The sequence below is a fragment of the Podarcis tiliguerta genome (genome assembly GCF_965153285.1).
Source record: "Podarcis tiliguerta genome assembly, chromosome: 10".
Taxonomy (NCBI): Eukaryota; Metazoa; Chordata; class Lepidosauria; order Squamata; family Lacertidae; genus Podarcis; species Podarcis tiliguerta.
The window spans coordinates 46,434,493-46,461,904 of record NC_139543.1 but is presented as its reverse complement, the minus strand read 5'-3'; the positions used below and the strand labels follow the sequence as shown (position 1 = coordinate 46,461,904).

The 27,412-nt window shown below is 45.2% G+C and overlaps 1 protein-coding gene across 3 annotated transcripts in view; it reads right to left on the bottom strand.

Annotated features, from left to right (window-relative positions):
* Nucleotides 1–20,006, bottom strand: part of ELFN2 (extracellular leucine rich repeat and fibronectin type III domain containing 2) — a 140,225-nt gene extending 120,219 nt beyond the window's left edge. The window contains exons 1-2 of one of the 3 annotated variants that reach the window (XM_083400738.1): nucleotides 19,805–20,006; nucleotides 19,380–19,479 (exon numbers count right to left, since the gene is read on the bottom strand). The gene's annotated coding sequence lies outside the window, so the exon portion shown is untranslated. Of the gene's footprint in view, nucleotides 1–19,213; nucleotides 19,284–19,379; nucleotides 19,480–19,804 lie in introns of those variants that run through there. The other 2 variants (XM_083400737.1, XM_083400739.1) reach the window with 2 other exon arrangements.
* Between the last annotated feature and the right edge of the window lie 7,406 nt (nucleotides 20,007–27,412).

Sequence of the window (27,412 nt, the reverse complement as noted above, 5' to 3'; positions counted from 1 at the left end):
TGCTGGGCATTACCGGTAATCTTGCATCACAAAACTAAATACATAATGCAAATTCTGTTAAAAGTAATAGGACAATCCCAGGCATATGCAAGTATTACAACCAGGAAGAAAGCCAACCGGGCTCAAATTGGTGGGAAGCATATCATGGGAGTTTTGAGAAATATACATATTTAGCACACTCCACATTCCATTTACATGGACCTAGTGTGCCTTTTTTCAACTGTTAATTATTAAAGGTTTTTCCCCCTGAAGTGGTTTCCTAAAAGCATTTACCCAAAATGTGAGAAATCTTATGCCAGAGGCTTCTCCCCACCCCAAACTACTTGAGAAGCACAGACAATCCAGGTTTTGCCAAATAGTTTTTAAGTTCACCACAGGTATTAGTGTATGTTCCATAAAATTGTGGGCTGGAAAGTTGCTTTTTTCTAAGAAAATTGAAAAGTAGGATTCCGAGATTACACAGACCATATAAAAATCCCACATGAGCTTTAGGCCTACTTCAGCTTAGATGCCCGGTGCTGAGGAAAGGCAGTGTTTAGGTCAGTGTTGTTAGGGTGTGAAACCTAAGACGCTGGCAAATTAGCAATGTCATGTGACTTTAAGTAGTCAAGCTCGTTAAGTTGTTAAGTTGCTCAGTATATAAAGAGTGTTTGTTTTCTCTGCTTTTTGGGGGCGTGCTGGACGTGAAGCAAAATGTGTGAAAGCTCCGGAGGTGTTTCTGTTATCTTTCTGCAATAAACCTGTATTTGGAAAGACAGGCTTCCCTGTGTCGTTTTTTCTGCTGCTGAGACTTTGGAGCTTGTACTGCAACAAGAATCTCTGCACTGGACTTAATTAATACTCTGCAAAGAAAGCTGTTGCTGGTGGCGCAGCGGAAGCGCTTACTGGACCAGTACACAGACTCTCTTAGGTTATGGATCCTTCTACGTTTCTACAGCTGTATTGTGTGCAGAGAAAGTGAAAGCAGCTTTCGGATGAGAGAAGACCGGCTTGGTCGTAAATCCAGCTCTTAAAGGAACTGAGAGGCTGGAGGCGTCTGAAAAGTGAGTAAAACAAATCCCAAGGGGAAAGAGAAGCAAGGGCACACAGAGGGAGTAGCAGCAGACCCCAAGAATGGCAGTGGAAAATTTCCAGGTTCCCTTTACAAAGTTGAACTCTGCTAATTACGTGCAGTGGTCTAAGAGGGCTCAAGTCTGGTTGGAAGCCAAAGAAGTGTGGGCTGACTATGTCCAGAGGCGAAAGCCGTTTGTGGCTGTTGCAGCAGATGCCACAGCAGAGCAACAGGCTGCTGCACATGCTCAGAACAGGGAACATGATAAAATGGACACTAAAGCTAGATGCATGTTGATGGTATCGATAGACGATTCCCAATTACCTCATGTGGAAAATTTAACGTCTGCATTTGAAATTTGGGAAGCTCTTAGGCGAATTCACCATAGAGCCACGCCCGGAGAGAAGGTGAACATTATACGTGCTTTGTATGAGTTGAAACTGAAGCCAGGGGATAGTGTGGTTGAACACACGTCACAGATGACTGAGTATTTCAACCGACTGTCATCTCTAGGTGTGAATTTTCCTGAAAATATTAAAGTTTATACTCTGCTTAGCAGCCTGCATGCAGGGTTTGAAAACTTAGTACTAACTTTACAAGTTTTGCCAGAGGACCAGCTGAATATGAATTATGTGACTGGTAGATTGTGTGAGCAAGAATATCAACATCATCGAAAACGTATTGATAATTCAAATACCCCAAGGGTTGGATGTTCAGATAATTCCCAGCGTGAGGGAACTAGCAGGCAGAGCTGTAAGGAAGCCTCACAAGTGTCTGCTATGGCCAGCAAGGCATGTTTTCGATGTGGCAGCAGGTTTCATTTGATAGCAAAGTGTCCAGAAAGGCAACAGGAATTTCAACAGTCCAAGGCCAGTTTCTGGAGCTACAGGGGAAGACGACGTGAGAACTACAAGAATCAACGATCCAGAGGGGGAGCAGGTGCTGATAAGGGACTATCTGCAATGGCAGCACAACAGAGTCCTAAAAGGAGTCAACAAACTTTGAAGTGGATAATTGACAGTGGAGCAAGTCACAGTTTAGTTCCAGCGACATCTAGTGGCAGCTTGACGAACTGCAAGACATTGCCAGTTGCAAAAACTGTGACTATAGCAGACAATAGTAAACGAGAAATGAACCTTAAAGGCACAATTTATGTTAACTGTTTGCAAGCTAACCTTCCTGTTTTTGTTCTTCCAGGAATGAAGAATGGACTTTTGAGTGTGTCATGCCTGGTAAAAAGTGGTTTTAAGGTTGAGTTTGAAAATGATGTGTGCACCATTTCAAAACAGGGGAAGGAGCTAGTTAAAATTCCCTGTGAGGATGGGCTTTTTGTTTTGGACGAAGAGCAGTTAGCAGCAGGTAGATGTTCAACAGGTGAAGCGCAAGCTAAGTGTGTAAATAAGGCTCCTCATACAGGTTGTGTACATCTACTACACAGAAGGTTAGCTCATATATGCTTTAAGTATGTAAGCAAGATGCCAGATTTAGCTGAGGAGTGTAACATTAAACCCTGTCCAAATTTTCTGGATTGTTGTGCTTGTAAACATGCTAAGGTTAAGACATGTAACTATCCTAGATCTGATAGAGTAAGCAAGAAACCCTTTGAACTTGTGCACACAGACGTGTGTGGCCCTATGCCAGTCAAATCGCTTGGAGGTGCGAGATTTATGCAAATTTTGGTGGATGATTTTTCAAGAGCTAGTTGGGTTTTCTTTCTGAAAGAAAAATCACAAGCAGCTTCCATCCTGATGGATTGGATTGAAGAAGTCGAATGTAAATTTGACACCAGGGTACGTAAAATACAATCAGATCGTGGTGGGGAATATGTGAACCACACGCTGGAGACGTGGTTAAAAAGGAAAGGTATAGTTCATAGACTTACCAATCCCTATTCACCACAGGAGAATGCAGTTGCCGAAAGAAAATTTCGAACATTACAGGAAGCCATTGCTGCTTTGCTGTTTGATTCTGGACTTCCACAGCGTTTTTGGGCTGAGGCTGCACTGTATGCGAATTATACTTTTAACAGAGTGTACAATAGCACAGTAGGCAACACTCCTTACTTCATGCTATTTGGAAAAAAACCAAAAATTGATCATCTAAGAGTTTTTGGATGTCGTGCTTATGTGCTGGTGCCTAGGGCACAACGTAGGAAAGGCGATCCTAGGTCTAAAGAAATGTTTTTCTGTGGTTATCAAGCAAACACAAAAGGTTGGAGATTTGTGAATGTAGAAGGCAATCAAACGAAAATCACAATCAGCAGAAGTGCGGAATTTTGTGAACAGGATGGTTGGAATAAAATTCATGGAAATCCTGACATACTATTTGATGTGGTGGACAGTAACAATGAAACTCAGGCCCCAGGGCAGGTATTAGTTCCAGAACAGGCTGAGGAGTTTGAGTCTGAGGACGAGGGTGAGAAATCGTCTAGTTCACCCAAGTCTGTAAAGTCAGAATCTTCTAGCTCTAAAAGTTCACCTGTACAGCAAGAGAGACGTGTAAAGTCAGAATCAGAAAGTTCTTCAACTACTAGTGACAAACAGGTGACGACTAGTGATTCTGAGTCAGAGGGGGAAACTGAAGGAACATCGCAGGAACCGTTAAGGCGTTCCAAGCGTACCAACAAAGGTAAACCTCCTGAAAGGTACCAAGCTATTAGTGTTTGGGCTGGTTTGGCAAATTGTGAACCTGAAAGTTTTGAGGAGGTTGAGCAATTACCCCAGGAGGAGGCCAGTAGGTGGCGTGAGGCCATGCAAAAGGAGTTGAATTCTATGAAAGAACTGGGTGTGTTTTCCATCACCAAACTGCCAGAAGGTGCCAAGGCAGTAAGTTGTAGGTGGGTGTACAGGATAAAGACAACAGCGATGGGGAAACCAGAGTACAAAGCGAGGCTTGTAGCTCGAGGTTTTACACAAAGACAGGGGTTACATTATTCTGAAGTCTATGCACCTACTTCGAGGAGTGAAACCCTACGGGCACTATTAGCAGCTGCTGCTCAGAAAGGGTTTAAAGTGAATCAATTTGATGTCTCTACAGCTTATCTTCATTCAGACTTGGCTGAAGAGCTCTATATGGAGCTACCGCCAGGATTGAAAGTTAGTAAATCAAATCAGGTATGGAAACTACATAAATCTATTTATGGACTCAAGCAATCTGCTCATAATTGGAATGAGTGTTTGAATGACGTTTTGGTAGGCATTGGTTTTAGCAGGAGCAAGGCTGACAATTGCTTATATTTCAGAGGTTCAGGAGATGCTCAAGAATCTTTGCTTGTTTATGTAGATGACCTGATTTATACTTCAAAGACACAAGAACAAGTAAAAAAACTAGCCAAAGAGTTAAATAAACACTTCAAAGTTAAGAATCTTGGTGATGTGAAGGTCTATCTTGGTGTTCAGATAGATAGGACCAAAAATGGCAGTTTTTTACTGAATCAAAAAGGCAAGATATTGCAAATGTTGAAAAAGTTTGGCATGACGGAGTGTGCAGGTGTTAGAACACCAATGGAAATGGGTTTTGTAAAAGACAATGAGTTCAAGGATAGTGCTGAATTCAAGCGTGCTGAAATCTTTCAGTCAGCTCTGGGAAGCTTACTTCATCTTTCGCAATGGAGTAGACCAGATATTGCTTACGCTGTTAACTTACTCAGCAGAGAAGCTTCAAAACCTAGTGTAAATGCATGGAAAGGAATTCAAAGAGTGTTAAGATATTTACAATACACCAAAGATTTTTGCCTTGAATTATCTTCGGAAGGACAAGCACAGATTACTTGTTGGGCAGATAGTGATTGGGCAAATTTAAAAGATAGAAAATCAGTGTCTGGCTGTGTAATAAAATTTGGTAACTCTCTGATTGGGTGGAGATCCAAGAAACAGAACCTGATTGCTTTGTCATCAACAGAAGCTGAGTTCTGTGCCTTATCTGAGTTATGTAGAGATCTAGAATTTTACAAATGCTTGGCACAAGAGATGTATGAAAAGGCCATCACTCCAATCACTGTATGGGGTGATAATCAACCGTGTCTTAAGTTAGCACAAAATGGGCAGTTTAAAGGTCGTACAAAACATTTGGATATCCGCTTTCAAAATGTTTGTCAAACGGTAAAAGCAGGAATTGTTAAATTAAATTACTGTCCCAGTCATGAAAATCAAGCTGATGGTTTTACAAAACCGCTTGGGTTTCAGCGGCATGAAAACTTCTGTGAAGAAATGGGTCTGAAGTAATTTTTTGTTTTTGTATTGCCAGCGAGAGGGGGTGTTAGGGTGTGAAACCTAAGACGCTGGCAAATTAGCAATGTCATGTGACTTTAAGTAGTCAAGCTCGTTAAGTTGTTAAGTTGCTCAGTATATAAAGAGTGTTTGTTTTCTCTGCTTTTTGGGGGCGTGCTGGACGTGAAGCAAAATGTGTGAAAGCTCCGGAGGTGTTTCTGTTATCTTTCTGCAATAAACCTGTCTTTGGAAAGACAGGCTTCCCTGTGTCGTTTTTTCTGCTGCTGAGACTTTGGAGCTTGTACTGCAACAAGAATCTCTGCACTGGACTTAATTAATACTCTGCAAAGAAAGCTGTTGCTGGTGGCGCAGCGGAAGCGCTTACTGGACCAGTACACAGACTCTCTTAAGTGTTTCCCAAAGTTGGGTTTTTGGACTACAATTCCCATCATCCCTGATCACTGGTCTTGCTAGCTAGGGATGATGGGAGTTGCAGACCAAAAACAGGTTGGGACCCAAGTTTGGGAAACACTGATTTAGGTGAAATTCCATCATCTTCTCTTTTTTTGTTGCTGAGTAGGGTGTCAGAAGACCAGGAGTCACAGTTCCTCTTCATCAGGTGATGGAGATGAGGACTGTGAACCTGAAGGGGAAGGGCACAGAGGGCGAGCTGTACCTGCTCCTACTCCTATCTAAGGGCTCAGCTTGCTCCTTGCTGGAACAACCTCAGAGCCCTGTGTCCTCCAGAGCACTCCCCGTGCCTTGCATCCAGCCTTAAACCTGCCTTACCTTTTCTTACACCCCACCTGAGCTTTGCCTCCCCCCCCCCCACAGGATTTAGACAGGTTCAGTCTCACATTCAGGGCTTCCCAACTTACGGAGTAAAACTTAACAAAAAGGGCACGGGGGAAAGCTAAGTTGAAAGGGCAGGAACATATTGGTTTTCCAGGGCCATATTGACATAAAACTAGAATCGTATCACAGGAAAAGCAGGGCACTGGGAAAAGCCGATTAAAGTTAGAACTTTGCACCTGCTGGGGAAATGCCAGAGAGAGACAAAAGCTCAGCTGGAACTGCAAGAGCTGGCAATGTTCTCAATCTACTTACTCAAGGGCCTGGCTCTGCATGCCTTTGTAACTGTGTAAAGGTAAAGGTAAAGGGACCCCTGACCATTAGGTCCAGTCGTGACCGACTCTGGGGTTGTGGCGCTCATCTCTCTTTATTGGCCAAGGCAGACAGCGTACAGTTTCCGGGTCATGTGGCCAGCATGACTAAGCCGCTTCTGGCGAACCAGAGCAGCACACGGAAACGCCGTTTACCTTCCCGCTGGAGTGGTACCTATTTATCTACTTGCACTTTGACGTGCTTTCGAACTGCTAGGTGGACAGGAGCTGGGACTGAGCAATGGGAGTTCACCCCGTCGCGGGGAGTCGAACCGCCGACCTTCTGATCGGCAAGTCCTAGGCTCTGTGGCTTAACCCACAACGCCACCTGTGTCCCACAGACTGTGTAGGGATGACTAAAGCGACCTTACATCCATAGCCACTTTGGTGCAGAATTGTTTTGCCTGCTCACTTGCTTTCACACACCAAACTACTGGTCCAGCCTCAAGTCAACTGAACCAGGCAGCAAGATGCCACTAAAAGCGCAATGAGAGCTGTCAACAACATACACTGTATACCAGTCGCTTCAGCAAGCAGCAATAATCCACTGTAGACTCAAATTTCAACCCGAGTGAACTCTATGACAGAGAGGCTGCAGACTGGGGGTGACCAACCTGTGGCATGGGAAGGGTATGTGGCTGTTGTGCCCAGGAGGTCATGAAGTTTGAGTGTGTCCTGGCTATGGCACAGAATCAGGCTAACACTTAAGCCTGCCTCTCAGATGGCCTTTCGGTTTGACTTGCAGAACGCTTGCCAAAGGAGTGTGGCTGCCGGCTCTGGAGAACTCCAGTTATAAATTGCTAGTGAATTTATATTCAGCAATTGGCCCTTGCCTGATCTGTTTCCCTTGCTTCTTAAATGTTTGACCCACCCCTTAACTGGTTGTGAGAGCTCTCTCCAATTTGCAATTTGGGCATGAATTTATCCAAGTATATCCTAGCAGATATGTTATGTAACAGTTATGGCAGTGTCTCAGATAAAATATTGGAACTCCATTGCACTTGACATTTGTATAAACCCCAAAAGGTCAAGCAGTTGTGTGATCCATGCAAGAATAAGTAGTAAGCAGAGCTATATAAATAGGACGCCTTCTTGTCAAAGCCCAATATTGTGTGTTTAAAATAAAAAGCAAAAGAGCATATTGGGCCACGGGGGAAGATCAAAATCAACAGTAGGGCAATACGTTTTAGGACCATCTAAAGTGTCAGAAATCAGTGACATGTCAGGCAGAATGTTAAACAAAACAGGAGAGCTATTTAGCTGTTCCCCAAACTGCAATGTGCAACAGGAAGGGTTTTTTAGACCGTGTCCAGGACTATTTGGACAAACCTGGAGGACCACAACATGGATGCCTGGGACTGATGTACTGTACATTGCTTTGAGTGCCTTCTGGTGAAAACGAAGACCAAGAAGATACAATAAAGTAAGAACAGTTCCTCTGGCACTTTGGTGACAGTCAACCTGCACTGCAACTCTGAGGAATGGAATCATCAAGAGGAGCAGCCACCAACAACCAGTCCAACAGACCATTCCCAGGCCCCACTTCTTTCCAAAAGTATCTGTCACCCCCAAAACCTTTCAGCTCTCCTCATATACTTCAGCCCTGTTCCAGTGCGCAGGAGCTGATCCAGGCATAGGCAAACTCAGCCCTCCAGATGTTTTGGGACTACAACTCCCCTCATCCCTGACCACTGGCCCTGTTAGCGAGGGATGATGGGAGTTGTAGTCCCAAAACATCTGGAGGGCCGAGTTTGCCTATGCCTGAGCTAATCCCTGTGAAATCCTCATCCCTACCCACTGAACCTGCTGTCCCAGCACTAAATTTTCTCCAGCAGGACAAATCCTTCTCTAACCTCCTCTGCCTCCTTGACTTTACAATCCCATTGCCAGACTATTAGCATTTCTGAGCTAATCTCCTGTTATTATCGAAACCCATGGGCCATCTGTACCTGAGGGGGGCCAGGCCTCCAGCTCTTGCAGTTCCAAGTTCTATGGCAGCAGTTTCTAACATTATCTCCTCCACATTTTAATGCTAGCATTGTTTATTTCTCTGAGGGCTAAAGGCTTTGCTTTTCTGTTTTGGGAGGGAAGGTGCAAAGCAAAATTTCCAGACTGCCAAATTCTTACCAGGTGCCAAGTTCCATTTCATGGGTGCATGGGATGCCTAGCACTTCTAAGGAGTTCATTGTTCATCTTAACACCCAGTGCTAAACTGTCTGCAAGTAGGAAAGCCATCACCTTATAACAAAACCTTAAAGAGAGTTGCACCACTTCAAATATTCTTCTGCTCTCCCAGTCCTCTCCCACTGAGAATGCTAAACTGAAAGGGCTGGAGGTGTGGCCCCAAGGGCATGAGAATCTGCTGTGCAGGTACAGCCCTAGAGTATTTCTACCATTGTGAAAATAAAACGAAAAAAATCCCAGGTCACACATTGCCAATCCTTAGCCAAGAGCCTGTTTGATTCTCCTTCCACGCTAGGCTACCCTTGACTTCACCATCTCACACCCCCAGGGTGCCGTGCTATAGAGAACTGCTTTCCCATGAGCCGCAGTCAAAATTCCTCCCTGGCTCTTTTGTTACATCCTGTTCTTCTGAGTTTATATATATATATATATATACCACTGAGCACCACCTGAAATAATTCTCCCTCCTTAGTGTTTTACACCTTTCAAATACTAGTGGGCCGTTATCATGTCATCGTTTAGCCAAGCTATACATATTTAGCTCTTTTAATCTTCCCTCATAAATCAGTCTCTCCAGCCCCTTAATCATTCCTGTTGCTCTTCTCTGAATTCCTTCCAATTTGTCAACATCTCTGCGCTTGCAGGGCGCCCAGAGTCGAATACAATTTTCTGAGCCTAGTCTCACCAGAACAGTATACAGAGGAACTATTACCTCCAGGCACCAGACAGAATGTCTCTGGATATTGTCATACAGAGACACCTCATTACATACATTTGACACTGGGGAATAGAACTGAAGAGTGCTTCCCCTCCCCTCGTCTTCAAGCAGAGGCCCTTATCCTAGGAGCGACAGTATCTCTCCTGCTGTCTCTGACAGGAAAGGCAGGTGTCAGACAGAGACAAGGCTAACCTAGACCAATAATGGGCTACATAATCCAGGTGTGCAGCATGCAAAGACAAAAATACACTCTCTAAAACAGAATTAAGAATTACTTAGCATTATTCAGGCATTCAAACACCACATGTGGGGAGGAGGAATACTTTGGAGTTATGTTGCCCCCTCCAGCATCCTCATCCATGTGAGATGCCCCAGCCTTCTGAAACTCAGCATGTACAGTGTGATGGTGCTGCACGACAACAAAAAAGCACAGTTTCATTAATTGCAGCCATAATTAATGAGGCTAGTGGGTGGATTTGCCTCAGTGAAACACCAAAGGCATTAGGCAATTTGTCTAAGGAGGTAGAAACGACATGTACTGATTCCTGGGTCCGTGGAAATATCTGCTTTGCTTATGTCTGCACACATAAGGAACTATAGAAGGACCCCTTATTATAGCCATGGTAAGAAAGGCCAGGACTTGTCCTCCACACAAGCTGCCACCAACACAGGCACAATCAGATCAATAACGAGTTCAGGTTTTCAATTCGTTCTTCAGTCATATTTTCCTATATGAAACATTACAATTTAAAATGCGCACACAGGGCCAGCCCAAGACATTTTGTTGCCTGAGGAAAAGGACAAGATGGTGCCGGCCCACATTCCACATACAGGAGACAACTGGACTGTGAGAACTGAATCTTACTTCAACCAACTGCACCTGAGCTAGCTAGGAGGCCCAGGGCAAGCCATGTGGCATACACAGCTGTCTCCTCCAACAAAGGGGAACAACTGGGAAGGGGGTTCAGAAGGAATAGCTGCTGCCACTGTGCCCCAACATCTGCTGCCTGCAGTGGCTGCTTCACTCCACCTAATGACAGAGCTGGCCCACCACACACAGTGCAATAGCAAACTGGAGTTAGCATCTGATTTCAGAGATCTGATGTCTACTGCTGAGATGCTATGGACAACCTGCCTAGTCACCTGTGGCCTGCAGAAACTTGTCCACACATTACCATACAAGTCTCCATGTCTTTTTATTTGGAAAAGTAAATGTTCCATCTTGAATCTTGAAATAGAGAATGAAAGAAACACAACCAAACAGACATGGCAAAACAGAACAATACCATAATTAACTTATAATTTAAATCTTCAGGTTCATCCTGTGCTGACCTAGCCATGAACCCCATAAACCAACCCAAAACAACCCTTCTTACAGTGCTTTCAAAAGATGCTCAGGCTTTGGTGATTCTGTTGTGGGACCCGGTGCCATAATGGGACATTGACTGTCTGAGAAGCCTCTCTTTGTGCCCTTATCTAAATCAGATGCATAGACGGTATTAAGATAAGAACTTAAGATGCACCCTGCTGAATCAGACCAGAAGCCCATCTTGCTCTCACAGTGGCCAACCAGATTAACAAGGCGATGGCTCTTAATAGAGCACAAAGCAGAAGGTGATCTCTAAAACATATGCTGGGTCTAAGACTACATTTCTATATTACATGGAAAAGCAAGAATACTGTTTCCATGCCATTCCAGGTGATCTCTATGTCATCCGCCCACATGGTCTAATGTGGCTATTTGGTGTCCTGTCATTGCCCAATGGAAGCAGCCACTGAAATAGAGGTGGCAAGAACGATGGCATCCAGATTACATGCCAACAGGACCCAAGATGCTTAGCAAATGATGGGTTAAAGTCAGTGCATTTCTCAATATGCACCTGGAAAAGAAAAGGCAGCCAATGCAAACTGGGAGCACGGCTGCTAACAGGAATATATTGCTGGAAGCAGTTTCCTTGTGGGTTTGCCTTACTCTGTATGTGCCCATTCGACTGCTTCAATCCACAGAACTGGTACTGTTACGTGTGCCACATAATACTTGTTCCACAGTTATAAGAACATGGAATCTTTTTTAAAAGTACCTCCTCTTGAGATGGTAGGCTTGGAGAGCCTCTACCAATCAGGAAGGTTAGATAGACCTACTCTCTAACCCATGAGTATGGGTTGTATCCAATTCTAGCCATACTCGGAGCATGCCCACTGAAATTAATTTTAGTTCATTCATTTCCATGTCAAACATGGTTTGATAGAACCCTTATAAGCTCAACAGTTCCCTCTCCTGAGCAGCAGCCTTCTGTGAATCATGGAATTTTGTCAACATGCAAATATTACAGTGTCCTGACATCATCATCAGAAAATTTGCTTCTCGATATTCTCTGCCTAGATACTCAAGTGGCCCTCATTTGTATAATGCATTCTGCACAGCAAAAACATTAAGGCCTCTTTGCTTAGGGAAGATCCCTGTGAAGGAGCCAAATTATTATTCCCATTTTTACAGGCAGAAATGGAGACATGGCAACCTGGCAGAGAAACAGCTTGTACTCTGGCCACACAAAGAGCGCAGGAAGCAGAAACAGGAATTCATAACAGGTCTCCTGAGCACCTTGTGGATTTAAAATTTTAAAAAAATCCAACAGTTTTCATAACAAAACAAATAAAACCACATGAAATCAAAGCATATACAGTTCCCTGTAGCAACACAGCACAGCAACAATAAATTCGTGCTCTGCCCTCCAAATTCCCTGGGAGTGTTTTTCAGGGGTCCAGACAGAAGTGCACTATGATGACCCTGAGGGTCCACAAAGAGTCCACATGCAGATACTTCACTGGAGAGCAGATTCCTTGGGGTCCATCAAAATTTGGCTGGGCTTGATAGCCGATCATTGCTTCTAGAAGCCACAAGGGCTTGGCTTTCAGGCTTCTTTCTTCACAGTGGCAAAGTAAGGGCAACTTATTGAACTGGCTGCTGCCTGGTGAAGGGGAGAGGTTTACAAGAAGTTGCAAGCAGGCATTCTCTTCCTTCTAGTGCTCCAAATGTAAAGGCTACAGAGTGGTCTTGGCCTCCGGGCGTTTCCTGAAAGCCTTCTTACTAGCCACTACTAATATATATTGCTATAAGCAGACGTTTTACTCTAAATATACAGAACGTACATCTACTATGAATGTACAACTCTCATTGTATTTACTAAGTAGAAAAAAATATTTTTTAAAAAAAAGCGAGAGAGAGAAAAAAGAAAGATTCGTATTTCTTCCCACACCCGATTCATGAAATACTGTGATATTTTATGTTAGCTCCTATTTTTAGAATGCTGCCAGAGGCACATTTGGGTTAAAATTGGTAGAAGTCGTAAGGTGGGGCCAGAAGATTCCATGATGATTCTGCCAACCTTCTCCCCTAATTCAAGGAGGGCTCCTTTCCAACCTTGACCAATGATGTTGCTTCCCTTCCAACACAAGGCACCATTTTGAAAAGACACTCTCTGTCTCTCTGCATAACTGGTAGGATTAGTTAGTCCTGCAACAAAGAATACTGAAAGTGTTCCCTACTAGCCAAAATTAAAATCCTGTTCCAATCAGTGATCTGGCAACTGCATTTATGAAATCTTTTGCATTCCAAATTCTGCAAGGAAGGAAGAAGTTTATATTAACCATAAAGGTACCTACATTCAACTGGGATATGGCACACCATGACAAATGTCTCTTTTGTGGCATTTGCAATGATGGACCAATTCTGTGCATACTGGTAGATCCTCACGATGACCTAAGCACAGAAAAATGCAATTGGGAGGCTGCACAGACTTTGACTGCAGCTGCTACAGGTTGAGACGCAGGCTGAGACCCTACCTGCCCACAGACTGTCTCGCCAGAGTGGTGCATGCTCTAGTTATCTCCTGCTTGGACTACTGCAATGCACTCTACATGGGGCTACCTTTGAAGGTAACCCAGAAACTACAAATAATCCAGAATGCGGCAGCTAGACTGGTGACTGGGAACAGCTGCCGAGACCATATAACACCAGTCCTGAAAGATCTTCATTGGCTCCTAGTATGTTTCCAAACACAATTCAAAGGGTTGATGCTGAGCTTTAAAGCCCTAAACGTTCTCGGCCCAGTATACCTGAAGGAGCATCTCCACTCCCATCATTCTGCCCGGACACTGAGATCCAGCGCCGAGGGCCTTCTGGCAGTTCCCTAGCTGTGAGAAGCCAAGTTACAGGGAACCAGGCAGAGGGTCTTCTCAGTAGTGGCGCCCGCCCTGTGGAATGTCCTCCCATCAGACGTCAAGGAAATTAACAGCTACCTGACTTTTAGAAAACATCTGAAGGCAGCCTTGTTTAGGGAAGTTTTTAATGTTTGATTCTATTTTTAATATTCTGTTGGGAGCCTCTCAGAGTGGCTGGGGTAACCCAGCCAGATGGGTGGGGTATAAATATATTATTATTATTATTATTGTTGTTGTTGTTGTTGTTGTTGTTGTTGTTGTTATTATTATTATTAGACAGCTGTAAGAACAAGGCTTCCAAAAATCATCAGCCATCACCCTCCATGTCGATGCTTCAACACTTTTTCTTTTAGAAATAGGAACAAACAATCCAGAGAAAACTCTCTCACCAGCTTAGTTCCTCCACTGAAAGAAACAAAGGACAAAGTTGTTCCCTGAAGCTTAACCACCTACCTATTTAGATTCTCATTTATTTGTGGAGGATTTTTAATGTGCAAACTGCTCCAAGCTTTGCCTTGTCTGTCTGCACACTAACCAAGGAGGAGAGATTATGCTTGTCTTAATGACAGATGGAACTCATGGCTGAAAGTTAGTGAATTGTCCAGAGACATAGTATAGATAGAGGGAAGGGCTTTGAATGTTGGTTTCCCAAATCTAGGGGAGGGAGATTAATTCTTCCCACAGAAAGACAGGTTTGTTCATACAGCCTTCTTTTCCATAACTTGGAAATGGTGTGTGTTCACAACAGATGAATACAACAATATTCATAATAAAAGCACAGAACCACTCACTTCAATTACATTATTATTGTATCTTTGTTACAATTACTGAGCATACACCACCCTGAAATGGAGAAGGATGAGGGGCAATGGGAACTTGCTTTAAATCAATACTCCATCCCTCACAATGAATTATTGCTGTTCAAGAACAACTGTGTTGAAGGGAGAACACCCTGGTGTCTGCCAATAGCCCCAAAATTCAGGGCCAGTAGAAAGCTGTCTTTCCGGAAGCTCGTCGTGGCAAGGGGGGGGACTAATCTGGTCACTTCCATCAGCCATTGAAGCAGCAGCTGCATCAGTGCTTGCTTTCCTCATCCCTCCTCGTCCCTTTTTCCTTTTGCGCTGTGCTTATTAGATTGCATGTGTGCAGACAGGGGCTGCCTTATATTTTGATACATGGTAGTGCTTGGAGAACTGTACATGTTTCTCAAGCATTCCTTAGTAATAAATACTAGAGCATCCAACAATGCTATAACACAGCAGCAGTAAACAGCAACTCACAGTTCATCCATACAAGCAAAAAATATCATTTATCCAACAGAAGAATCACCACTAACTCCTCCAACATATTATGCATCATTGCATGAGTATCCTACTTAGTGCTAAGGTTTCACTGGTAAAAGCCAACTCCAAGAAAGCCAAGACTTTCTGGTGATGTGACTTTTCTGGCTGAGAAACACCTTACTCAAGAAGAATGTATGTTTTATCTATTCCACTTCCATTTGTATTCAAATAGCACCTGCTGCTATGTAGCACATGATTTCTATCCATCCTCTGGCAACATTCACATTTATGCACCACAAGACTCAATGGTTTCTTTTCACCAAATGCACAAGGATTTTCAGTCAAACTGTCCCTCAGGTGGTTATCAGGGGTTCTGCAACAGAGAGATCCATAATGGCAGGTGAGCATCCCTGAAAGACATTCTAGGTCTTCCTTCCAGAGCATTAACGTAAGGAGATAAGAAGAGCCTTGCTGGATCAAGCCATCTGTCCTCACAGTGGCCAACCAGATGCCTATGGGAAGCCCACAAGCAGGACCTGAACACAACCCTCTCACCTCCTGTGGTTCCCAACAACTACTATTCAGAAGCATACTAGGTCAGACTTTCAGGTAACATGGAGCAGCAATGAGGCCCCCAAATAGCCAGACCACATCAGGTTTGAGGTACCATCAGCAAAGTGTCCTCTGGTGCTGCAACAGTGTTCTGACGGAGGAACCATTCTATATATCCCACAGCGCCCCCAAAATACTAAGCATCACTCTGGGGATTGTGTGAAATTAAAATGGTAGTTCCCAGAACCCCAGAGGGAGCAGCCATTTTAATTTCCCACAATGCCCTGGGCTGCTGTTACATGCTGAGAGCTGCTCAGGGGTGCTGTTTGCCGACACCAGGCCTGCCCCCATATGAATGCAAGAAGATGATTTCCTCTAGAAGATGATTTTCCTCAGCAACATGCTGGAGTTCTACAGCAGGCAGGCTGATGAGGGGGAGGGTTCCTTGAAGGCAAAAGTCTGAAAACCTCCATCAATTCCATAGGGCTATAGCCATGAGCGAGACACTCAAAGGCTGGCTGTGGTCCCCAGAAGAAAGGCAGGGCACAAACTTCAAATGTTAACCCAAGCTACCTTGAGTTAACATGCAAGCGCTTGCCAAGGTACCTAAATGCTCCACCATTGCAATGCAACTATTATTGCAATGAGAAACACATAACTCTGGGTTTGTCAGCTACCATGAACTGGAACATGGCTTACACCAGCTCACGCTGTTCTCCATCTAGCTAGCCCAGTATTGCCAACTCCGACTGGCAGTGACACTCCAGGGTCTCAGGCAGAGGTCTTTCCCAACAACCTGCTGGCTGGTTCTCAGAACTGAAGATGCCACAGACTGAGCCAGGAGCAAATGGCACCACCTTTCCTGGTACAGTTGCTGCCTTTAGTTTGCAAGCTCTCCACAAGCTAGCAAATTCTTTTCCAAAGAGTGGCTCTCTTTTGCAAAGGAGTAGTGGAGCTACTAGTGATGACGACTCTACTTCTTCTGGAATCAGAGGTAGCCTGCCTCTGAATACCACCTACCAACAGGGGTGCACTTAGAGGCCGACTAGGTTGGCTTCCATCGAGGGTGCAGGCTCAGGAACTGCAAAAACTGCACCTCTCCACACTGATGCATCTCCTTGCCAAGGGTGTAAGGAAGCCTAGGTACATCTCTGATTACCAAAGAAGAGAGTAGGAGAGAGAACTATTGCCTACCTATCCTGTCTGGGCTTCTTCTAGGCACCTGGTTGTCCATTGTGGTAAACAGAGATGCTGAGCCAGAATGGCCTTTGCTGTGATCTAGCAGGGTTCTTATGTTCTTATGAAATAGCCGCATATAATTTCCATAGTAAATCTACCCTGGCGTCGCCCCTAGAAGGTTCTGACAGGTCTCAGCATCTGTGTCGCTGCAATTCTTTGGTGGTTTTGTTATAGTTGCCACCACCAAGTTCTGTCTGTTTTTATTATTTATTCACCTGTATCTTAAGAACTCCTCCATTTTAATCAATACTGTAAGAGGTGATTATTGCTCTCGTTTTACAGTAGGGGATCAGAAGTTGAGAGAGGGCAATATCTTCTGTTTCCCAACATGACCATGGCAGAACTGATGACTGAATCCAGATCTTCTAGACCCCTAACATTCGCTCCAGCAGACAGTGACTCTAAATTTGCTAAATACATTCTGATGCAGCCAACTCTGATGCACCTATTAATTTTTTCCTACTTTCACTCATGCTGCAATCTTATGTGCAAGCAAATCCTGAAGGGGTGACTTACTTCCAAAGAAACATGTTTGGAATTGAGATGAATGTAGCACAGCTATTAATTGAAAAGTTGTTTTGATGAATGTCCAAATGTTGGTGAATATTAGCATTCACATGTGTATGCTGACAATCCCACATTAACTTTGTGAATTCCTCAAAATAAATGTATGTATTTACACTGCTTGTCAGACAGACACAAGTGGTTGCTGGCATTCATATCCAGGCGACAGTCAACATTCACCAGCAAATCCCAAAATGTTTTGACTTTGGGGGGGAAATATTTGTTTGGGATCATCAACATTTGCATGCCAATGTTTACCCAGATTCACACGTTCTGTTTAGAAAGCCAATCATATTTTTAGTGAACTGGCACAAAACTATGTTGTCCTTAATTGGATCCACCGATTTTTTGTTAACAAGCTCATGTTATTTAGCTTCAAGTAAAACAACAGAAGACAGAGTTCTGGAAGGAGGACTATCTCTCAGTGGTAGAGCATCTCCTTTGCATGCAGAAGGTCTCAGGTCCAACCCCCAGTATTTCCAAGTACCGCTAAGAAGGATTTGTCCATGAAATTGTGGCTAGCCACTGCTAGTCAATGTAGACAAGACTGAGCTAGATGGACCCAGTATAAGGCTTGCTATGTTTGTTCCCCCCCCAAAAAAAAAAACCAACCCTGTACATCAACAGGACACTGTTATTGGACCCCTTCTTTTGACTTTCAGTCCTATGAAAGAGATTTCCCATGTTTCTGATGCTGCTGCTCTTAAGCAAGCCAAGACAATGGGGATAGCTGCAGCCTGCTCTTTCTTCCTTCTCTCAGTTCCTATCGTATCTCCATCGCAACCTCTATCTCCTGCAGCTTCATCACCTGGCCTTCCTGCTATATGAACTGCTAGTGGGAAGCATAGAGAGATGGGGGGGGGGCTCCATTTAAATAATGCATGCTCCATGCAAATGAAGCTTTGCTTGAAAATGCTAGCCGTGCTGTTGAGCTGCACTTTTCCTGGACTCACCAGGAGGGGCCGTTCATTGGAGACCTCGACAGTACGAGTGCTGGAATACGGTGCCGCGGTGGGAGCATAATGCTCGGGCAAACAGGGCATCCCAACTCCCATCCACTCCTTTTGTCTTCTGGTGCATATCAAAGTGTTCGGCTAACGTAACCCATTGCAGTTGGGGTTTACCATATCTGGAGCAACGGCTATTCAGCCCTGCACAGTTATAAACAAATATACATGCCTTCACACACAAAAATCATAGCATGCACTACCATCTCTGTCTCTGATCAAATCCTACCTGCCTAATTAAAAATCTATTGGGTGGAAGAACTGCATTCTCATTCTTCATATAGGAGTCTACAAATGTGGCTCTGTTAAAGGATTCCCTTTAACATACACCTGGGCAAATTTACGTATGCAGTAGGCACCATTCCTTAACTACCAGAATATTTGACATGCATCCATCTGCCCTGCATATATGCCAAAATCAGCACTTTCACATACATGTATGAAAGCATGCATGTGCATGGGCACATGGAAGTGTACACACAGCAGGTCCTGAGAATATCAGCGGCTGCCGTCTTTTTGATTTACGCTGCTCTCTGGCTCGAAGACTAAGGCTCTGTCTTACTAACTAGCACCAGCAAGCTTTGCTCTGTACACCCGAGGGTGAGGGTGTGATTCAACTGTCCACCTGCTTCTCCTGATCTAGTTCTTTTCGGGGTTCCCATGCCCCCAAGCAGGATGCTGCTTCAGTATGAAATCCACAGAGCCACCTGTTTCCACCGAACGGAAAGAGAAGACACACAAACAGCACACATGCACGGACAGCCCTCGCAAGTTGAACATGTGTGCAAGTCTGCCGTGCAATGCCCACACAAAGGTTCTCTTCCTTTGCAAATGGACAAATCTTATTCAGCCTACACAGATGCATCAGCCCTAATCTCTTCGATGCAAGGCACACAAGCACAGAGAAAGAGGGAGGGGGAGAGGTTCTTCTGCACCCAGCCAAGCCAATCCACCAGCCCTTTCCCCACAACCAGGAGCAGACTCGCTTCCACCTACATCCCCCAAAACTCAAAGCCCACGCACCTCCCTGCCAGTCTCTGCAAAGAGCCCCTGCCAAAAGTTTACTATGATGACAGAGAAGCGGAGGGAGAAGGATGCAGGGATGGGATTCTCCTCCTGTTGCCTCCGCCTGGCCGATGCCGCCGCCGCTGCCACCACCATGGTTGCAAATGAAAAAATTGAAACCTACCCCTCCCTCCTGCTGCTAATGCTCTTGCAGGGGCCGGAATAAGATATCCAGCCAAGCACAGCTGCACACAGCAGGCTTAAGATCTATTCAGAACTCGAAGCTGGGGAAATGGAGGGGGGGGGGGAGAAACATCCAAGGCAAATCCATCATTCACATCGGTATTTTTTCTCCCAACCCCTGATCTTCCTTCACCTGTAGTCCCCCCACCCCATCCATCCACACTCCTACACATGCACCTCATTTCCCTTCTCCAGTTTAAGCCCTAAAGAATGGAGAGAAGGCAGGGAAAGGGGGGGGGAGCTAGCGGGGGGGGGGATGCTTTATTAAAATGCAACACAAAAGCAGCCAGCTAGAATGGAGACCGCGCGCACCCCGCATCATTGTGGCTGCCGCTTGGAGAGGGGTGGCCCCCAAAACGCACATACCTGCTCCTTTGCAAGCGATGCTGCTCCAAGTTCAGGGTTTGCATCCCAACGAGAGATCGAGCAGGAGGAGGAGGAGGAGGAGGAGGAGCAGGCAGCTGAGGACCACTCTTCATTCAAATTCCCAGGGATTGCTGATGGGAGGGCTGGAACTGAACGAGAAAGAGAAAGAGAGAAGGAGGGAGAGGGGTGCTCTGGCTGTGTGTGTGTGAGAGCGCGCGCGCGCGCGGGGTGCGTGCGTGTGTGAGAAAGGGGGGGGGGGTTAGAGGGAGGGAGGGCGCGTGCCTGGCCCGCACGCCCCTCCTCGGAAGCAGTTCCCGGCTCCGACCACCCTCTCCTCGCCAAAACCCACCCCACCAAGAGACGCCGGGAACCGGGAGCCGAGCGCAGCCGGGCAAGGCAGAGGCAGGCGGAGGCTGCCGGGCTTCGCGGCCGTCGCTACCGCAGCCGCATCACTAAGGAGGAGGAAAGGGCAGGCCAGAGGATTGCAACGCCAAGGGATTAATTCCGGCCCCAGCCTCGGCCGTTGTCTTTTCTGTTTCCTTTTTTTTTCTAGCCAAGGGGGCTTCGGAGCCGGAACAGAGTCCGGCGAGGGGCTGGTGCTCCCCCCAGGAGCTTCCACTCCAGTTGTGGCAGGTGGGCCCCGGGCAGCGCGCAGTCTCTGCCCCCACCCCATCCATGTGCTGGAGGGTCAGACAAGCCCCCCTCCCCCGTTCACGTGGACACATCTGATGGGCCGACCCCACCCCGCCAGCAACAGCTGTTGGGAACAGCCTTCCGGGATGCAAGCGCAACAGCTGGTCGCTGTGGCCAGGAGGCACCCGCGCCACCAGTGGCAGGCCTCCTGGAAGATCCAGGGCTCCGTGCACAGGTTCAAGCCCCACCTTGGGCAAAGTATTCCAGCATTGCAGGGGGTTCGACTAGATGACCATTGGGACCCTTTCAACCCTACAATTCTAGGGTTCGGATTCCAAGTCTAGCACAGGCATGCAAACCGCAGCTGTTGGGAAAGCTCTCTGCTATGCGCACGCTCCTCGCATATGCGAAGGTAACCGTTGCTGGGCAGGTACCCTCTTCCCTCCCATTAAAGAACAGCTGGGGAAAGAGGGCGAGGAGGGTGTGCGGGAGAGATGTGGTGGTTTCCCAGCTGTTCTGGCGGCAGCTGGAAAACTACCCCCATCCCTCCTGTGCAAACACGTGACATTGCCACCTACACACGCACGCAGCAGCAGCAGCAGCAGCAGTAGCAACAGCTGTCTTTCTCCTGCACAAATGCAACAGCTGAGTGTGACCAGGCAATGGTGAATCGGAGGGCCGAGCTGCAACAGCAGCTGGAAAACGACCCATAGCTGGCTGCCTGTTTCTGCAGGCATGAAACAGCTGTTCAGCATCCTTCACCCCAGATGCTGGCCGGGTACCGTCCTCACCCACACACAGAAAGCAGTTACTTCCCCATCTCTCCTATGTGCATGAAACAGCTGCTGGCAAACACCTGCACCCTCATCCCTCACACACGCAAGAGGATCCATACCTTGCCTGTACACATAGAGGCACACAGCAGCTCCTTGGAATCCCCTCTCGCATGCAAATAGACAAAAGCATTTTGGTGACCAGGGGGAGCTAGTCTTTGAGTATCACAGAAATCTACCACCAGCAGAAGCCTGCCTAAACCACCTACATTTTAAACACATAAGCAACAGGGGCTGGGGAATATATTTCATATGCATATGCAGCAGCTAGGAGCCCATTATTAGCATCCCTCTCACACCCAGGGGCAGCCAGAGAGCTGCCCATATCCCTTCCTACCCCTGCTGCTGACTAGGAAGCATCCTAGACAAGTAGGCAGGCCACTGGTACCCATACCTTTGCACACTCAGAAACAGCAGAGGCTGGTCTACTGGGGAACAACCTTTCAACTGAAAATAGCAAACATTGTCTTTGTTTATACATTTAAAAAACCCCTCCTCTTCAAAATCTCAGTGCCGCACACTCTTTCCTGTCCCACACACGTTTTATACTTCCTTGAATTTACAGAGGCATTTCTGTCTATCTTCCGTTCTCTGGCCAATCAGCTCTCTGCACCACTCAGCCAATCCTAATCCAAAAGTATAGGTATGGCAAGGAGGTATGGCATGTGTCTCTAAGCAGAAAAACCACATGACTGATTGGGCTGCCAGAAAGTCAGCCCTGGCTTGAAAGTTCTTGCTCCATCTGTTGTTATGAGGCCTCCTGTCCGGCACGGCCACTATAGCAGATATGAGGGGGTGAAGATTGCTTTAAAAACAGCCCTGTCAGAATCACACATTCATTCTAAGCATGGTCAGAGTTGTTTCCCAGAAGTCCAGAGAAGCAACATGAATTATTCCTTACTTTGTGGAGCCTATTTTGTTTGTTTAGTTTACTATTTGTTTTGTGACCTTGCTAGAGTCTCTTTCCATAATAAATACCTATTTTTTACTTCATCATTTTACACTTCTTTTTTAACTAGGAGAATAGTGGGTAGCTTGTGTATGTGTCAGGGAACTGCCATCAGTGTCCGAGGGAGAGAGCAAGCTCCGAAGGGATCCCAGAGAGCGTCCCGGGAGTGGGAGAGGCAGCCCGTCTTCTGGGGGAGAGAATCAGCGTAGCTCCAGTGGAGAAGGGGGGGAGATGGGGGAATGGGCGAGGCGATCCCATGACTCCTTGCCGGGGACCAGCGGGGAGAGAAGGGGTCCTCCGCTGCCCACACCCTCCTTGCGCAGAAGGCTTCCGCGCAGGGAGAGTAGGAGAAGACTGGGCGTCAAAGAACTTCTTTGCTGGAGGAAGTTTAAGAAATGCCCACTGACGGATTCTGCCAGCGATTGAGACGGTCATGGGCGAGTGGCTGCCCGGACAGGAAAGGTTCACTCAGGCAACCCAGCCAGACGTTGGGACAAGCTTACGCACGAGCAACCCCTAGAACCATTACAGCATGTGTTGCAACAAACTCTGTATTGACCATTTCACTATATTCACTTATTAAAAGCTGCAGCAGCTGCTTGATGAAGGAAGGCAGGTAAAGTAGATCTGTGCCATATGCAATTCCAGTTTTTCTGGGAAAGGTGTGCTGCTCTGCTTCCAATGAGCTCTTCACCTAGCAGGGCATATATCTTGAATGCGCAAGAGTGGAGGAAAATACTGTCACTATTATTTCCCACCTTGCTCTTTTGTGAGTATATCAGTGAATTTCTAAATATAAAAAGTTTGGGCTCTATACTTGGCTGGGTATGACTCCAAATCCTTTCCCAAAATTGAAAAATATTCTCCCAGATCTCAGACAATACAGAGGTTGGTTATGATTAGTGTGATGATGAACTCTGCACATAAGCATAGATTATTACTTCACATTTTCAGAACTGAGCTATGCATTGCAAATATGTTATACCCAATAATTGGGGGGTTGTCTATTGGTTTGAATACTTAGTTATTTTAGAGAAAAAATTGTGTTTTGAATGATGACTAAATTGACCATTGTGGGGAGGAAAACTGCATGCAACTAGAAGCAAGCTTTCCTCACATTAAAAAAAAAGTGTGTGTTTAGTTTTTTGGTAACAGATGTGTAGGTGTAAACAATACATTAATTCAAAAACCTGTGTCATGCTGTATAGCTTAATTTCTAAATAAGAAGTACGGAGTCAAATCTTTTTTTTAAAAAAAAACAACATGTTAGGGCCCTCATACATGGAAACTCTTTCCCTACCCATAGATGTGCAGAGAATAATTGATGGGGGTGGGCAGAGCAGAGGAGACAATGGCACATGTATGTGTACTGACACATTCTTCTAAATAAGTGCTGTACGAGTCCTACTGGGATAAAAACAGCAAGGTTAAAAATTGCAGCCCAACCCATTCAAAATGTTGCTAGCTGCCACTGCACATAAAACATACGCAAACAGTTTCTAGGAAACATCTTTTGTGTGCACATAAGCAATAGCTGACTGCAGCACCTTTGCAATGACAGGTAACTTTAGACCTCTGACATACAATTGGAGCACCAGAAGCCACACACAATACAGAGATACTCCTACACTCATTGCAAAGCAGCATCCGTTTCATACTTATAACCGTAAGCAGTTTTGCAGCACCCTTCAAACCTCAAACACAAGAGCTGCTGGAGAATTAGCATCAAACTTCCCACGTTTACAGCTAGTCACATAAGAAACACCATGTCTCGTACATCACCTTTCGCCCCCAATAGATATATATTAAAGTTACAGAACAAAACAGGAACAAATTCAACAGGTGCAGCTTCTTTCCTGGCATAAGGGTGCAGTCATGCAAAAAGTTGCACCTGTTGAATTTCTGCTACTGTAAAGCTATTAAAGGCACAGAGACTTTGCTTGGGGGCAGGGAGTTAGCTGTAGCAATCCTAATCTACATGCCTCTCTTTAACTCTGCCCTGACACATTCACACAGAATAGCTGTTAGAAATCTCTCTAAACTGTCCTCAAAGCATGCTGGGTAACGTAGTCCAAGAGTGCTGAGAATTGTCTGTTGGAGAGCCATAGCTCCACCTGGTCTGAACGGCAGTTCCAAATGTTCCTTGAGATTATTAAACCACATGAGGCTGCTGTTTGAAAGCTACCCATTGTGTTTTCAAACACCCAACAGTTGCAAGGGGAATATCTGCATCATGTACAATGTGGCACAGATTGTAATAAATCAACACACGTGTGCAACAGTTGCAGCAGCAAAAGCAGCTGCTCCTATCTCTATGAAAGACCAACAAGGCCAAAAGGAGTCTAGCTTCTGTTCTCTCACACATGCACAGTACACTAACAAGATCTGCTAGAAAATGTGCATCTATTCAAAAACACTTGCATTTTCTGGCGGTGCCTATAATTACTCGTATTGTACATAAAGTATACACGGTGGTAGCATATTCTCAGATGGGGTGGAGAAGCTTGATTTATAAATCCTCTCATCCCTGACCATGGACCATTCTGGCTGCCGCTGATGGAAACTGGAGCCCAATAGCATCTAGCTGTGATGGCCAAACTTGGCCCTCCAGCTGTTTGGGGACTACAGTTCCCATCATCCCAGACCACTGGTCCTGTTAGCTAGGGATGATGGGAGTTGTAGTCCCAAAAGAGTTGGAGGGCCAAGTTTGGCCATCACTGATCTAGAGGGTCATAGGGGTCCCTCACACGTCTTCTAAGAAAACAATCCACATCCATTACAAGCCTATGAATATGCCCAACAGTTTTTCTCCTGCTCTCATATCACCAGAACTCATGGAGATACAATGAAGCTGAATGTTGGGAGATTCGGGACTGATAAAAGAAAGTGCTTCTTCATACAGCACAGAGTTAAACTATGGAACTCCCTTCCACATGAGGCAGTCGTGGGCACCAACTTGGATGGCTTTAATATAATAGTAGACAAATTCATGGAGGAGGGCTATCAGTGGCTTTAAGCCATAATGGCTTTGCTCTGCCTTCACAGTCAGAGGTAGCAATGCTGCAAAATACCAGCTTCTGGAAACCGCAGGATGAGAGAGTGCTCTAGTGATATATTTATATAGATAGATATATATAGATACACACACACACAGAGAGAGAGAGAGAGAGAGAGAGAGAGAACAGTATGTGTGTGTATATATATATATATGTGCATATATATATGTATATATGTATGTATATATGTGTGTGTGTGTGTATATATGTGTGTGTGTGTGTGTGTGTGTATATATATCTATATATATATGTATATATGTATATATATAGTATATATTTAGTATGTGTATATGTGTGTGTGTGTGTGTAAATATATATATATTATATACATATATATATAATTTTCTGTTTTCCAATTTAAAATACTCATTTACACATCCTTAAAATATCAATGACTTCCCTTCTTCTCTTTCCATGGTTCACTTTACATAGCATAAACCCCTGAATATTTTACAAAAACTTACTAAACCATTCCGCATTCCATTACTGCATCCATCAAAACTCACTTATACTGTTGAATTTATCTTAATGCTGCCAATGTTTTCAGGTGTACACAATTCCTCCCCCCCCCCATATATTCAATAAACGTTTTCCAGTCTTCTCTAAATGTATGTTCTTCTTGTTCTCTTATTCTATATGTTAAGTCTGCAAGCTGTGCATATTCTGTCAGCTTAAAATGCCATTCTTCTTTAGTTGGGACCTCGTTCATTTTCCACTTGAGAGTGCTCTAGTGCTGGACTCCTGCTTGTGGGTTTCCCCAAAGGCACCTGGCTGGCCAACAGTGAGAACAGGTTGCTAGTCTAGATGGTCCATTGGTCATCTCTTGGCTCTTCCTATGTTCTTAAGTTCTCATAAAGATATCTGTATCAGGCGTATTCTTTTGGGCTTACCTTGAGTTTATTCTATATGTCTGTTCAAGACTTGTTTCACATCCCAGATCTAATTGTAGGAATTCCTTGAATAGTTCCCCCAGAAACATGGTAGGCAAGTTCAGTGGTTACAGCTTTGCTCTGTCACTGTTCCTTCATGTGGGGAAAGGCTGCACCTGTGGAATTTGCTTGCCACCCAGCTGTTAGAGAAAGGTAGCAGCTCTGCCCATTTTAAAAGGCAGCAATTTTTAACATCTGATAAATCACTTCCTAGCAATTTGGGGGTTGTAGCCATCTAAGTTCTATTCAAAGTAGACCCATTGAAATGAATGGGGAAAACACTTTCCATACAAGGTCAGCCCTACCATTCAGTAGAGTGAGGTAAGCTTCTGATTTTGGGTGCCATGAAAGGGCAGCAAAATGTTAGTAAAAATACAACAATAAATGAAAACTATCAGGAGAAGCTTGTTAGAGAGATGCTGGTAAGATTTTTCTGCCTCGGGTGCCAAAATAACTTGGTTGGCCTTGAGTAGTATGAATTTGACCTGGCAGGGAGGCGGAAGAGAGAATTTGCTGCTCTGCCTCAGGCAGAAGAATACCTTGGGCCAGCCCTAACTCCTGACATATAAAGCAAATCAGGGGAGGGCAATCCCCCCAGATGTTGCTGAACTACAATGCCCAGCAATAATGGGCAGCAACCTGAGCAAGCATGGCCAATAACCTGGGATGGTGGGAGGTCAGAGATTCCCTACACATATGAAAAGACAATGAGTTCATGCCATACAGGAGGGGAAAGAGGGCTGGAGATTCCAGAAGAATCCCATCACCTCATTCAGTGGACTCAAAGCAATGTGCGTGGATTGTCTTATTTTAGCCAATCAACAAACCCATGAAGTAGATTAGATGGGAGCAGGTGAGTCGCCCCAGGATCACCCAGTAAACTTCAGCAAACTGTGGGGCTTTTAAGGTTGATCTCCCCAGTCGAGATGCAGCACTTTAACCATTATACTACGCTGGCTCACAATCAGCACTTAAACCTACTGACTTAAAAGTCTTGTTGAGAGAGGAGGGTCTTCAGCAGGCTGCAGAAAAGTGGCAGAGACGCTGCTTGCCTAATTTTCCAGGGGAGGAAATTCCAAAAGGTGCCACTACAGTAAAGGCCAGATTCCTGCACTGTTTGGAATGCGCCTCCCAATTAGATAGTATTTGCAGGATGCCCTCACCTGCAGAGCAGAGTATTTATTTTCATTTATATCCCACCTTTCCTT